Source organism: Mesoplodon bidens (assembly GCF_964165515.1).
Source record: "Mesoplodon bidens genome assembly, contig: HAP1_SCAFFOLD_849, whole genome shotgun sequence".
NCBI classification, from domain to species: domain Eukaryota; kingdom Metazoa; phylum Chordata; class Mammalia; order Artiodactyla; family Ziphiidae; genus Mesoplodon; species Mesoplodon bidens.
This window is the reverse complement of record NW_027672305.1, coordinates 64,222-77,918: the sequence shown is the minus strand read 5'-3', so window position 1 is coordinate 77,918 and position 13,697 is coordinate 64,222. Positions and strand designations below refer to the sequence as shown.

General features: G+C 37.5%; 1 long non-coding RNA gene across 1 annotated transcript; it reads right to left on the bottom strand.

Annotated features, from left to right (window-relative positions):
• Positions 1-3,288: 3,288 nt before the first annotated feature.
• Positions 3,289-8,796, bottom strand: LOC308610361. The gene is made up of 3 exons (XR_014014523.1): positions 8,476-8,796; positions 6,425-6,488; positions 3,289-3,419 (listed from the first exon to the last, which is right to left on the bottom strand). It is a non-coding gene; the product is annotated as an uncharacterized lncRNA (long non-coding RNA).
• Positions 8,797-13,697: the final 4,901 nt, after the last annotated feature.

The window sequence follows — 13,697 nt, the reverse complement described above, 5'->3', positions numbered from 1 at the left end:
ATGACATTAGAGGTCAAGTTTATTTGGTAATAGAATGTAGCTTCTTGATATTTTTGATTTTAGGAAAGGAGACTATCAACATCAAAACTTTTTTCAACTTTACTTTTATTTAAAATGAGGCCATATTTTCCTCTTATAAAAAGAGAGTTCAACTAGAACTGTCTATTTTCTCATCTGTAAAACAAGAGCACTGAATCAGCTGACTGTATTCATTCAGAACTCAATTTCCTTATCTTATGATCACTAAGGTTCTCCCTAAATCTAATATACTAAGGTTCTAAGGAAAGGAAAATATATTACTAACGACATGTTTTGATTTTAGTTTCTTAGAGTTCAAATGTCCACCATTCACCTTGGTCTAAGCTTAAGGAACCATTCAAGGGGATACAATGCAGGTGGGAGGAGAAAACAGAACCCTCACACAAGCTGTGCTGTGTTGCAATCAGCCTTCCGTTTGAAAAATAATCTTCTCTATAGCTTTAAAGTGATAACTTTGTACCTGCAATGCTTCTTGTTTCAAATAGATTTTCTCTGGCTCTTCCTGAACACGTTCTGAGGAATCGTCGACCTCTTCGATTTCTGAGGAGGAAGGACTCCCTACTGTCACCGTCACAGGAAATTCTGATGGACCTGAGTGTCACAAGAAGAAGATAGGAAACCATAGAGTTGTTACACTAAAGTGCAAAGAAAGAAGACAAGATTGTATAAAAGACAACACAAGCCAGATACCAAATATCCAAATATTAGAGGACATTTAACAAAAGTGATCTGAGGTATCATTATTTATAAATGTCTCTCACTGCTCTTTAGTGTAAAACAGGCAATGACTAAGTAAAAGTACAGGAACTTATTTTTGCTATGTTACTGTACAGACCTCTGTTGTACGTGGTTAGGATTAGTAATGGGAATTGCCCATATTATTTTATTACGTTTCTTTCACAGAAGCCAAGTGAAGATCCAAGGTAAACATTTTTTCTCAGATCAACTTTATACTGCAAATGAAAAATTTATTCTTCACCATCAGACAAAAACAGTCTGGAAGAAAATGTAGTTTTTCAGAGGAAAATACATCAGTAAAGGGACTGATGAATAATCAGGAAGTCAACATATCTAAGCTGTGAATAATAGACATTAGAATTTAAAAAAATAAATCACATACACATACACAACTAAAACTGACCCATCAAAAATTTCATCTTCTCACCACCCTTAAGCCAAAACTAGGGCAACAATTCTCCCAGCAAGCTTCACTGCCACTGCAATGTTGTTCAATAGGACATTTCCAAACATTTAAAAACTGACCTGGCCACAACCCCATAATAGTCTACAGATCATAAAGAACTGTGCTGGGATTATATAACCACGCAGAAGACAAGTCACTAGGACATCATTTTGACAACAAGCAGCAAACCCTGCAGCATAGGAAAACCCTAACAGGAGAACGAGGTGCACACCCCTCTCTCTGGGAATGCAAGGCCAGGACTGACACCCAAGATGCTCTTCTCTCAACCTCAGCAGTGGTGCCTTTCACAGAGCAACTATGCAGTCTCCCAAGACCACTGGGAAGGAGAATCTGATACTGACAGTATTCGCTTGCCACGAGGCCATAAGCGAGGGAATGTGTGTGGCCTTGGTGAGAGAGCAGAGGTTTGGGAGATGTTGCTTTATATTGGCTTTCAGATCAGGAATTTGTACATATAGCCCGCAAACAACGTTTCTTGAAAACATGTGAACATTCTTGAGTATGACAGCTCCATGTGAGGGGTCAGAAATGGCAGTCAAGTTCGTTTCACTGGGTAACAGCTGATTTGCGGACTGGAAAACAGGATTCCTTGTTTACAGACATCACCACAAGGCTGCCCGTTGTGTGCCAAATCCACACAACTACACAGTTGCATTGGGAGAGCGACCAAACATGTTTTACATGGATTTATTTCAGAGAGGGAAATGCTTCTTGGAAGGCTCTGTCAGTTTAAAAAGCAAGAAGAATGACCATCCACCTTTCCCAATTCAAGCCCTATATATCATAAATATGATAGCTACACACCACCAACTGATTACGTACATCACCAGCTTTGATGAATGGAAAGCCCCTAAAAAGATAGCAACAAAACGAAGTTAGATCTTCATGTAAATACATCACCAGTTAAACTCAGTTAATACAACTATTTAGTAGTATGAACAGTATCCATACAGAATTGTGTATAAAAATAAATAAGCTCAAAACAAGGACCTGGAGGGCTCTGCTACGGAGAAAACACAACAGAATTCAGCCTACTGGCTTGCTAATAACTCTCTGAACTGCTGAGAGGCCCCTTCAGCTCCTATGTTCAGGATGGTTGAGATTTCAGTCTCTCTTCTTTAAATGGTGATATTAATCGTTCTCTAATTTACCACCCTGTGTGACGAGGATGGACCTGCAATTAAGTGTCTCAGGAAGAAGACAGGAAACCACAGAGCTGTGAAACTCAAGTGCAAACACTGGGGATTCAACACTATAGTTTATGCAACAGCAATTCACATTACCATTTGCAAAAAAGTAGTCGGTTGTCCAGTGGGGATTAGAAACATCCATTTAACATGAGCAACTGAACAGATATTTTACACAGGAACTACTTCAAGTACTATTTAAAATCAATTCTCTTTGTTTTCTTAAGCAATTGTTAATCCCCAATTTCCTGATTACTACCAAGTAAGTCACCTGAAGATCATCTAGAGCCATCTATTTCACTTAGCAAGCCTAAAGCTATAATTCAACCATTTTATTTACTGTTCTGTGACAAAAATTACTATGAACAGCTATCCCCTGGATAAGAAATCAGGTAATGCTGGTTTGACTCACTAAATCTGATTTACTGAGTTAATAAGCCAGTTGATTTAGAATAGGTCTAATGCATATTTTTCATCCATTCTGCATTAAACAATTTCCCATGCCTAAAATGTCTTTTTTCCCATTCGTACGTATCCAAATTCCTACTTCTGTGCTGTAGGGCTTCGCTCAACTACACCTGCCTTTAATGAAACTTTCCTCACATGCACAATTGGTGATCATTTTAGTCTCCTCAAGACTCCCACGGAGTTACCTCTGTTGTGACACTTGAGAAACAACTTGAAACTCCCAATTACTTTTAATTTTTCTTCCTTAGAGGGCTCATTAGGCAGAAGCCATGTGTGAGTTACCTTTTTTCCTCTACACAAAGCACCAGAGACCACCCACATAATACAAGTTCCAAAATAAAGAACTCTAAATGACTGAAAAAGACAGGGAATGCAAACAGGTTACCTGTTGCTTTTTGCACTTTCTGCAGGACACAATGGCCGGAAACCAGACACTCCAGGTGGTAGCGCTTCAGGAGGGTAACATTCTTGACCAGCAGAGTGTTTCCTTCCATTACTTACAGGCTTCTTTGCGGCCAAGACTACGGTTGACAAAGCATGAAAACAAGGAATCAAATGCACCAAAGGTCTACAGAGCAACTGTCACACGTGCACACGTCGAAAGGAATCAAAAAGGCACTTGACAATGATGCCAAGCCCATTAAAAAGAGGATCGGTTTTGTACAAAGGTTTTCCATAAGCCAGCATTTAAAAAAAATATAAGTTCTCTACAGTAACAAGTTATTTTAACTAAAACAAAAGTATTGAGATGTGCAGAAATGCAAAAATAAAGTTTAAAAAAAATCCCAAAGTATGATACATTTTATGTATCATGCAGAAACACTCAAGTTTCCTGAATCTTAGAACACCTTTGGCATTTCTGAATCTCAAGGACACAGAAACACAGATACACCCATGACTTCTGCCAAACAGAATCTTCAGAAGTAGACCAAAAGTTAAATTTAAGATGAATTTTTCTATGGAAAAACAATACAGGTTATAAGGCTGCAAGTTGCTGGGGGGTAGGTGAGTCAATTTTACCCTCCTATAAGCCTGTCAACCTTCACTGCTCCTTTGATTTCATATAGAAAATACAAAAAAACAAATGAAACCCACTGGATGAAAGAGTGAAATGTGGAGAATTACCCTATATTTCAGTAGTAAAGAGGCAAGTATCTTTATATGAAACATTTGGTTGCAAAAAGTAGACCTACGTGTTAATATTTTACTTAGAACAAGCCATATATTAAAATTCACATTTAAATATTTAATTTGAATTTACTGAAAACAAACATCATAGGTTAAAATGGTTATATTTATCCTTCAAAGCTACTGTATTTTATGTTATTTTATTTATTTATTTTAATAGATCTTGATTGGAGTATAATTGCTTCACAATTCTGTGTTAGTTTCTGTTACATAACAAAGCGAATCAGCCATATGCATACACATGTCCCCATATCCCACCCTCTTGAGCCTCCCTCCCACCCTCCCTATCCCACCCCTCTAGGTCATCGCAAAGCACCAAGCTGATCTCCCTGTGCTATGCTGCTGCTTTCTACTATATTTTAGCAGCATTAGGATGCAGGGTAAAATGGAGTGTATTCGGTAATATAGGACAAATATTTCATAGAGTGTAGCTTATTGATAATCACCACACGATCCTCTGTGATTTACATGCCTCTTAAAAATATATAGGAGGGCTTCCCTGGTGGCGCAGTGGTTGAGAGTCCACCTGCCGATGCAGGGGACACGGGTTCGTGCCCCGGTCCGGGAAGATCCCACATGCTGCGGAGCGACTGGGCCCGTGAGCCATGGCCGCTGAGCCTGTGCTCCGCAACGGGAGAGGCCACAAAAGTGAGAGGCCCGCGTACCACACACGCACACACGCACACACACACACACAAATATATATATATATATATATATATATGTATTAAAATTTTTTAAAATTACACTTTTCTTGTTAGGAGATTAAAAAATTTCTAATAAAAGTTCCCATCTTTTATTACGCATACATAAGTACAATATAAATGGGACACAATTCACACCATTATTTCACCCCTATACTCCCCTGGATCTAGGTATATACCCAGATACTGATTTGGCTTACCTCTATGTCTCCAAATAACTGAGGCAAATACAAAAAAAAGCCCAGGAAATAAAATTACTCTTAAAAGAGCTCAATGAGCTTGTATACTTCAGTTACATTTCCAGTTTGTTTAATCATGCTTACTAAAAAAAAATGTTTAACTGTTCTCATTCCATGATGCCCTATTATTCTGTACTAATTTTACAGAATTCCTAATATGTTTTACATATACATGTTTTATTTATATATCTTTCCATTTCTAATATCATAGCAAAAGTCAATGTAGCTATTTTAAGAATGCTTTACATAGGATATACATTTATAATAATAATATCTCATTAGTGTAACTTCTTTGAATGTACTATTTGATTATTAAAATATCACTCTCTTGAAATAACAATTGGCAGACGATCATAAGCTTTTTTTAGCTTCATAAACACTCTTAACAACTTATTTAATACACTATTGTCCAAGCAAGTTGATTAATAGAAAATCAAAAACATACAATTTGAAGTAGAAAAAAAAAAGCTGTATTTATGAAGATGTTTACAATAGTTTATTTTAGGTTATTTCCAATTTTTCACCAATTTAAAAACTTGACCAACTCAATGAAACCTTGTGAATGCAATGGTAAAAAGTATAACTATGAATCACAGAATTGAAATTTAGTATGAAAAGATAAGAATGGCAAATTATATTGAAGCTATGTGGAACTATGTTTATAGACAGCAGGAAGAGAAAATAAAAATGTAAATATTGCTTGATAGGATAATGGGATTAGAGGTGGTCTCTTAAATTTTTCTTTCTTATGCTAATACAATACCTTTATAAAACCCAAAAATCTTCAAACATCACATTTTTTAAAAATTGTGGTAAGCTACACAAAACAGAAAATTTATAATTTTAACCATTTTAAAGTGGACCGTTCAGTGATATGAAGTCAACAAAGTTTTAAAACTTTCAGAGGGCACCTGAATAAAAGATGTGTTGTCCACTGGTGATTTTAATGTATCTGGTATATAACTAAAGTCACCACAAAACTCTTTCTGGGAAATAGGCAGATCATAAACATAAAAAATTTATTTTGCTTTTTATTAAACCTTATTGTTTTGCTGTTTCAAAATTCAAATTTACTCACAAGAAAGAGTCAGTTTCATATTAGATTTGGTTTCACAAATGCTGCTCCTGCTATTCTTTCTTATTACCAAAAAAAAAGACTATTTGTGACTAACGATAATATGTTACAGAAAATAAAAAGTTAAAAGGTTTTCAATCTGCATATCTGGGAACCTAAATTAAAGCATCACACAACATTTTCAAAAACAGAAAAACCATTTGATTTGACTCAAATCTTAGTTTTAAGATGGCAGAAAGTACCTTGATAATTTTAAGAAAGAAAGAAAACCAAGCCATTAAAGAGAAATTCTTCCGAGAGAACTGAAACATGTTATATACCTCTGACTTGGCACTCCTTCCATCTGGAGAACTTTTTTGGTAACTGTTTTCATCACAGAATGATCTAAAGTAAAATGAATTGAAATTAGAGTAATTATTTTCCAATGAGTGGCTATTTCCATTTAAAACCAAAAGCCAACTAATTATTGCTTTTCCCAGACATTTAAATATGAAATCTACATTATATAATTATACACTTATTTCCCACTTTGTGTATTCTAATTTCTTCCTCAGAAACCTAAGATGCCATCTTGCAGACTGCCCACAGTGGCTACTATTTTGGCAGCAGCAAAGGTCAACTTGAAACATTTTGCATCTAAAGTGGCTTTGGATACCTTTGGATACAAAGTACAGTCTGAGCACCGTCCAGACGCTTAGATACCTAAAGAGCATCTAAGATATCAAACCAGGGCATCCAAGATAACAAACCAAGTCCTGATATTCCCTCAAAAGCTGCTCCTCCCATCAGCCCCCTTCTTCTAAGAGATACTACCCAGTTGCACACATAATCATCAACGACTTGTCTCCTTGTTACTATTTCCTTCATACCTCACATCTATCTGCAGGTCTTGAGAGCTACACCCTCAAAACACAACCTGAATTCAACCACTTTTCACTTGCTGCAAACTTCCAACCTAACCTAGGCCATAAACATCTCTTATTTGGAGCACTGTGATAGTCTCCTAACTGGTCTCCCTGTTCCTCTTCTTTTTTTTTTTTTTTTTTGCGGTACGCGGGCCTCTCACAGTTGTGGCCTCTCCCCTTGCGGAGCACAGGCTCCGGACGCGCAGGCTCAGCGGCCATGGCTCACGGGCCCAGTCGCTCCGCGGCATGTGGCATCTTCCCGGACGGGGCACGAACCCGCGTCCCCTGCATCGGCAGGCAGATTCTCAACCACTGCGCCACCAGGGAAGCCCCCTGTTCCTCTTCTTTATCCTCCCAAGTCCCTTCTCTATACCAGGTCACCTTATTCAGATACGATTTGGATCATGCCTTTTTCCAGTTCAAACCCCTCTACTCATTTAGAATAATCCACATCTTTACTCTGGCCTTCAAGACTTTACAAGAGCAGACCCCTGGCTAGCTCCTTGACCTCATGTCCTACCACACTCTTCTTCACTCGGTACTCTGCCCAGATTGGCCTCCTTGCTTTTCCTTAAATACTCCACCCACCTACATGCCTACATACTCATTGCCTCCTTGTCCTGGAATGTGCTTACTCCACATCTTCCATGGCTTGCTCCTCTCTTCATTCAGGTCTCCGTTCAAATGCCACTTCTCCAGTGAAGCTGTCCCCTAACAAACCTATCCAATGGAGTCCTACCTGCTCTCCCTCACTCTCCTTACATTAAGATAGTTTTGCACTTCCTACTCTCTAAAGTTATATGACTTATCTGTTTACTCATTTCTATCTGATCTCCTTCACTAGAATGTAAGCTCCATGAGGGCAAGACTTTTGTCTGTCTGGTTCACTGCTTTATCCCTAGTCCCTAAACCCGTCTCTGGCACACAGAAGATGATTACAAAATTACTTGTGAATCTGACAAATGAATAAAGTACTCCTGGCAAGAATTCAGAGGCTGCACAGGAAAGAAAGAATGCTCTTGGTGGAAGCAGGCTTAGTATCTAGGTTCACCTTTATTCAGAGTAGAGATAAGAAAAATTGACAAGTATAATTCACTTTAATTAGTATATTAGCTGCTAAAAACATAAGGGAAGTGCAACACTAGAAAAGTACAGTTGAAGCTTGAACAACATGGGTTTGAACCTCGCGGGTCCACTGACACACGCATAGTTTTCAATACATATGTACTATCATCCTACATGATCCAAGGTTGGTTGAATCCACAGATGTGGAACCACTGACTATAAACTTATACCCAGATCTTCAACAGCGTAGGGGTCGACACCCCTAAGCCCACGTTGTTCAAGGGCCAACTGTAGATGATGAGGAAAGTTAAACACATTAAGTTTTAAAAAACTGTTAATATCTGAACAAATTCTTTTTGTTTTGCTATGTGTTTATCAATTTTAAAAAAGTGACCACGTACCAACAAGCAGATTTTTTCTTATATCCAGAACGAGCAGAGTTCTGTTGGTTTCAAGGGCCTTTAGTAAAGCCTTTGCTCCTTCACTGGTGAGGCCGCACTGCTGCAGGTCAAGTGCTTTCGATGAAAGACAAAAGGTCACTTGCTAACTCTACAGATTTAACATATAGACAACTCTCATTTTCTCACGTGTGGAAGAGTCCTGCACAAGACAAGTCATGGCAGGTTTGTAATTTTGGGTATGGAAAAAAACAGAGACATATACGCACACACATAATGCATAATCCAATTTAAAAACCTCTTCTTGGATGTGCAATGATAACCCTGGCTTTAGTACCAATAAATCAGACTACATATTTTACAATTACAGAACTGAAGAATAACTGTATATAACCTATGAGCAAAAAGCATCACAAAATGAATCTCAGTTCATAATTAGCAAGGGCAGCAGGGGCATGTAAACCTCACAAGCAAAACCTGGTGGAGCTCAGAAATGCACTGCATTCTTTTGATCATGATCTTCAGCTCCAAATCACACTTGAAACTAGTTCAAAGGGGAAAACAAAATAGAAGAAATGTAATAACTGTTAGTTTTAGAGGAAAAAAAGACAAATCTAAGAGGATACAAATAATAAAAACTTTCAACAATGTGTGAATAGAGAATACATACTAAAAACCTATCATGAAAGTAGGATGGTCAAGAACCCTCGCAGTAAAAGATCAGACAAAACCCAGAAAAACTGATCATGAATTCTAGTAGTTCTGGGGCTGAACAAACTCATTTAAACCAAAGGGATCATCACTAAAGCACAGGGATTAAAAAATATTACAGGAAAGGAAACTATCATGAGTCTTTTGTTTAAGTGTTGTGTGGACCACCACATTAAAATAACTGGAGTCTTTCAACACCCCCATGACACACAGAAATAGCAAGTCAGACATACGGATCTGACAGGATATGATACAACCCTTACAAACTCTCACTACAGAAGAATGGACACAGGGTATAATTAACCAAATAGCCAAATTAATACAAACAGCCAGTAAACCTCACCAGTCAATCAAATGAATACAAAATAAAACAAAATGTGGTTATTGTCCTATCAGATGAAGCCACGATTCTGTAAGAAAAGCCTTTAAATAATGTCTATACCCTTTGGATCCAACAACTCTCTTTCTAAGAATTTAACCAAAAGAAATAGTCAGAGATATAGGTAAGGATATATATCAGAGTACTATTTGTAACTGAAAAACTGGACAAAGCTTATATACAAGAATGGATAAGCTATGTGCACTGTGGCATATTCATATAATGGAATACTGAACAATCACAAAAAATGATGTAGGAGATGCAAATTTACTGACTTGCTAAAATGCTCATACTAAATTAATTGAAAAAAGTTATAAAATTTGGAGTAATCCCACTTGCATAGAAAATGGACAGGTACTCATTTTTGTAGTTTCACATTTTTTTACAAGTGCTACAGGCCAGTGTTTGTGAGAGGCAGGCTTCACATCTACTGTTGGGGTGGACTACAAATTGGCATAGCCTTTCTGGGTGGTAATTTGGCCATGTGTATCAAATGTCTTAAAAATAGGTCACACTTAGTCATTCCACTTGTAGTACCTTATTCTACAGAAGTAATCCCGATGGACACAGAGATGTATATACAACGTATTCACATTGTTTCTGACAGGGAAAAGCAAACTGTCTAAATAGAATTGCAAAGAATTGATTAAACTATGGGACATCAATACGACGCAATACTACATGATACATCATTAAGTGAAAAAAGCAGGAATGTGAAATAGCAAGTATACTACAATTCTATTTTTGTAATCCCTAAGTGTACATATATATTTGTAGAAGAAAAAAAGACTGAAAGTATATACGCCAAAATGAACAGTGATTATATCTGGGTATTAAAATTATAGGTTCTCTTGTAACTCTGTATTTTCTGTAAAGGATATATGCAACTCTTAGAGAAAGTTGAAAAGCAAAATAAAAGCTATCAGTAAAATGAGGCTTTAAAACATCCTATCACAATAGTATCATGCCAAAAGCTAAGCATATTAAAAATTCAATATTTTCAATTTTAGAATTTCCCTCTAAGCCATAAATCCTCACTAAGAGATTCTGCCAAAGCACTTGCACCCAGGTCACCAATGAGCGGGTTGCAGTTCAGAGTGATGCGCCTCAAACCAGCCATGCAGTCAAGATCACGTCTCCTGGAATGAAGACTCTCAGCCCAGGTTTCTTCATGCCTTCTGGTAGTCTGATACTTCAAAGATTTAATGGGATGAAATTAAGATGCTTGAATAAGGAAACAGGGTGTGCCTCAGTATGGCTTCTTATGTCAGAGATTTACACACACACACAGATCAAGCATATATGCCAGGAGCATCAACCTGAGAACTTCAACAGTCACTTCTGGTTTACGAGTCCAGTGAGTGACCCAGATTCTGCTCGGTCAGTGATTAGATTCTAGCCACTGCATTTCCTGTTTCTGAACACTTATGTAAAGTTGGACAACTCAATTACAGTCTATGAATTATTTTCCTTATCTTCTAAGTCAGGGAATTGGTTCTAAATTCTATCTTTGCTGAGGCCCTATATTTCATCATCCTGTCCTCCAATGGCCTCCAAACACCTGACTGGGCAAATCATAAGAAAACTTTTTAATATGCATCTTATTTATTAACAAATTATATACACAAAGTTCCATACATATAATTTATGTACATGATAAACTACACAGATTTTTAAAAATAATACAAAGGTAAAAATGTTCTAATATTTTCTTTTCCTAACTCCTAAGGCATTATTTTATTTTACTTTTTTTTTATAAAGATTTATTTATTTATTTGCTTGTTTGTTTGTTTGGCTGTGCCGGGTCTTTAGTTGCAGCATGCCGGATCTTTTAGTTGTGGCATGTGGGCTCTTAGTTATGGCAGGCACGTGGGATCTAGTTCCTTGAGCAGGGATCGAACCCAAGCCCCCTACATTGGGAGCACATAGTGTTAACTGCTGGACCGCCAGGGAAGTCTCAAGCATTATTTAAAAAACTATATTTACAAAATGTATCTCACATGCTACCTAGGGTGTGCACACAAGCTTTAGAGGCCTGGACTATGCAGAGCCAGTTTGATGTGCCTTGGGAAAATAATGGTTTGACATTTAAGCAAAAGTACTGTCTTGAAGATATTCAATTCTTTATATTCATAAAGTAAATTTTGGTAACAGGGAACACTGACTGTCAATGAAAAAAGTCTTATTACATTTCTGAAAAAGTAAAAGACTCAAAGTGCCTTTGTTACTCTATAAGGAAAATCATTAGTGTCATTTTTCTATTAACAATAACTTATTAAAGCTCCAAGCAGAAACAACAGCAATCACTTACACAGAGCTTAGTATGTGCCAGGCACTATTTATACAAATAAGTGCATTTAAACCTCATAATGAGGCATAGAGGTTAAGTGATTTGCCCATGGTCACTAGCTATGAAATGGGAGAAAGGGAATTTGAACCTAGGCCATTTGGCTTCCGCACCCAAGTTCCTGTTTTCTACCTGAGGGGTCAATGGACTTGCCCTGTATAGGCTCAAAGAAGTTTTCAATTTTTAAAATCTAAATTTAAACATTTCCAGATTTGTGGGCTATACAGTTTCTGTTGCAACTACTCAGCCCCACTGGTGTAGGGTGAAAGGAGCCATAACTACCACGTAAACAATGGGTGCGACTATGTTCCAGAAAAACTTCCTTTACATAGCCAGGCGACGGGCTGGATCTGGCCCACCAGCCAGAGTTTACCTATCCCTGATCTGCACCATCAAACTATTAAAAAGCCTTCATGTCAAATTATTAACTAACTTTAGGCCTAAATACAGTCATTATAACCACTGTAAAGTTGTTAAGGCATTATTTCAAAAACTGTATTTACAAATTGCTGATGTACTGACTTTTATTAGTTTAAAAACTACAACAGCTAATAAACACTTGATTCATTTAAGTCTTGAAGACTAGAATGGCGTAGTTTCTTCACAGTATTACAATAAATGTTTTCAGTAAAAAAATACATAAAAGTATTATTACGTATTATATATTAAATCTCTTATTTCTAAAATTAAGTGGACTATCTTTCCTAAATGGTAGAATTCCAAACTGAAAACTGGTCATATTCTTTCAGCAAAATGAAAGCTGTGCTCACATGTATCAAAAGGCAAAAATTAGGGCTTCCCTGGTGGCGCAGTGGTTGAGAGTCCGCCTGCCAATGCAGGGGACATGGGTTCGTGCCCCGGTCCGGGAAGATCCCACATGCCACGGAGCGGCTAGGTCCGTGAGCTATGGCCGCTGAGCCTGCGCGTCCAGAGCCTGTGCTCCGCAACGGGAGAGGCCACAACAGTACCACACACACACACAAAAAAAGACAAAAATTAACTGCCCTCTGTATCAATATATTAATGTGTTTCAATCACATATGTTTTCATGAAAGTTAAAACATAAAATCACCTTTAAGATCTAGGCCATGTGATCTGCTCCATGCCATGTCAGAATACACCCCGTGACGTTTACTTAACTTGTCTTAAGTGTGATAGAATTCTTTATACCTTGACAAATAACTAAAAGGAAAAAAAAAAACCCACACACACAAAAGATGAAGAGCCTATACATTTGTCAATCTTGACTTATTTGCTTTTCTTGAGTCAGTTGGAGGTTTATAGCCACATTCTCAAAATCATTAACTACAATCTTCCCAAACAGGTAATTGACGAACAGATGCATTCTAAAACTTGTCAATAACAAAGTGCTATTCCACTTTACAGCAACAGTTTAATTCTATTTAGATACTAAAACTGAATACACTGAATACTGCAAACTTTATTCCCAACCACTCAGCAAAGTACTACATACCTTTTCAGATATAGGAAAAAAAAGAAAAAAAAAAAAAGCATACGATTCTTCCTATTTTCATTTCCAAAGATACATCCCAATCTTAATGATCAATCAGCGATTTAAACGTCAACTGTAAACCCAGTATACTGCTGCTATGCAGTGTACTAGAGCAATAGAAGAGAGAGGACCTCAAACCCTCTGTTCCCTCAAATTCAAAGGCAGGCTTCCTGACCCCTCCAGACCACTACTGGACACAGGGAAGGCACACTAATGTTTCAGGACCCCAACCAACAGTCACCTGCTTTGTGATTACTTCCATGACACACCCTCAC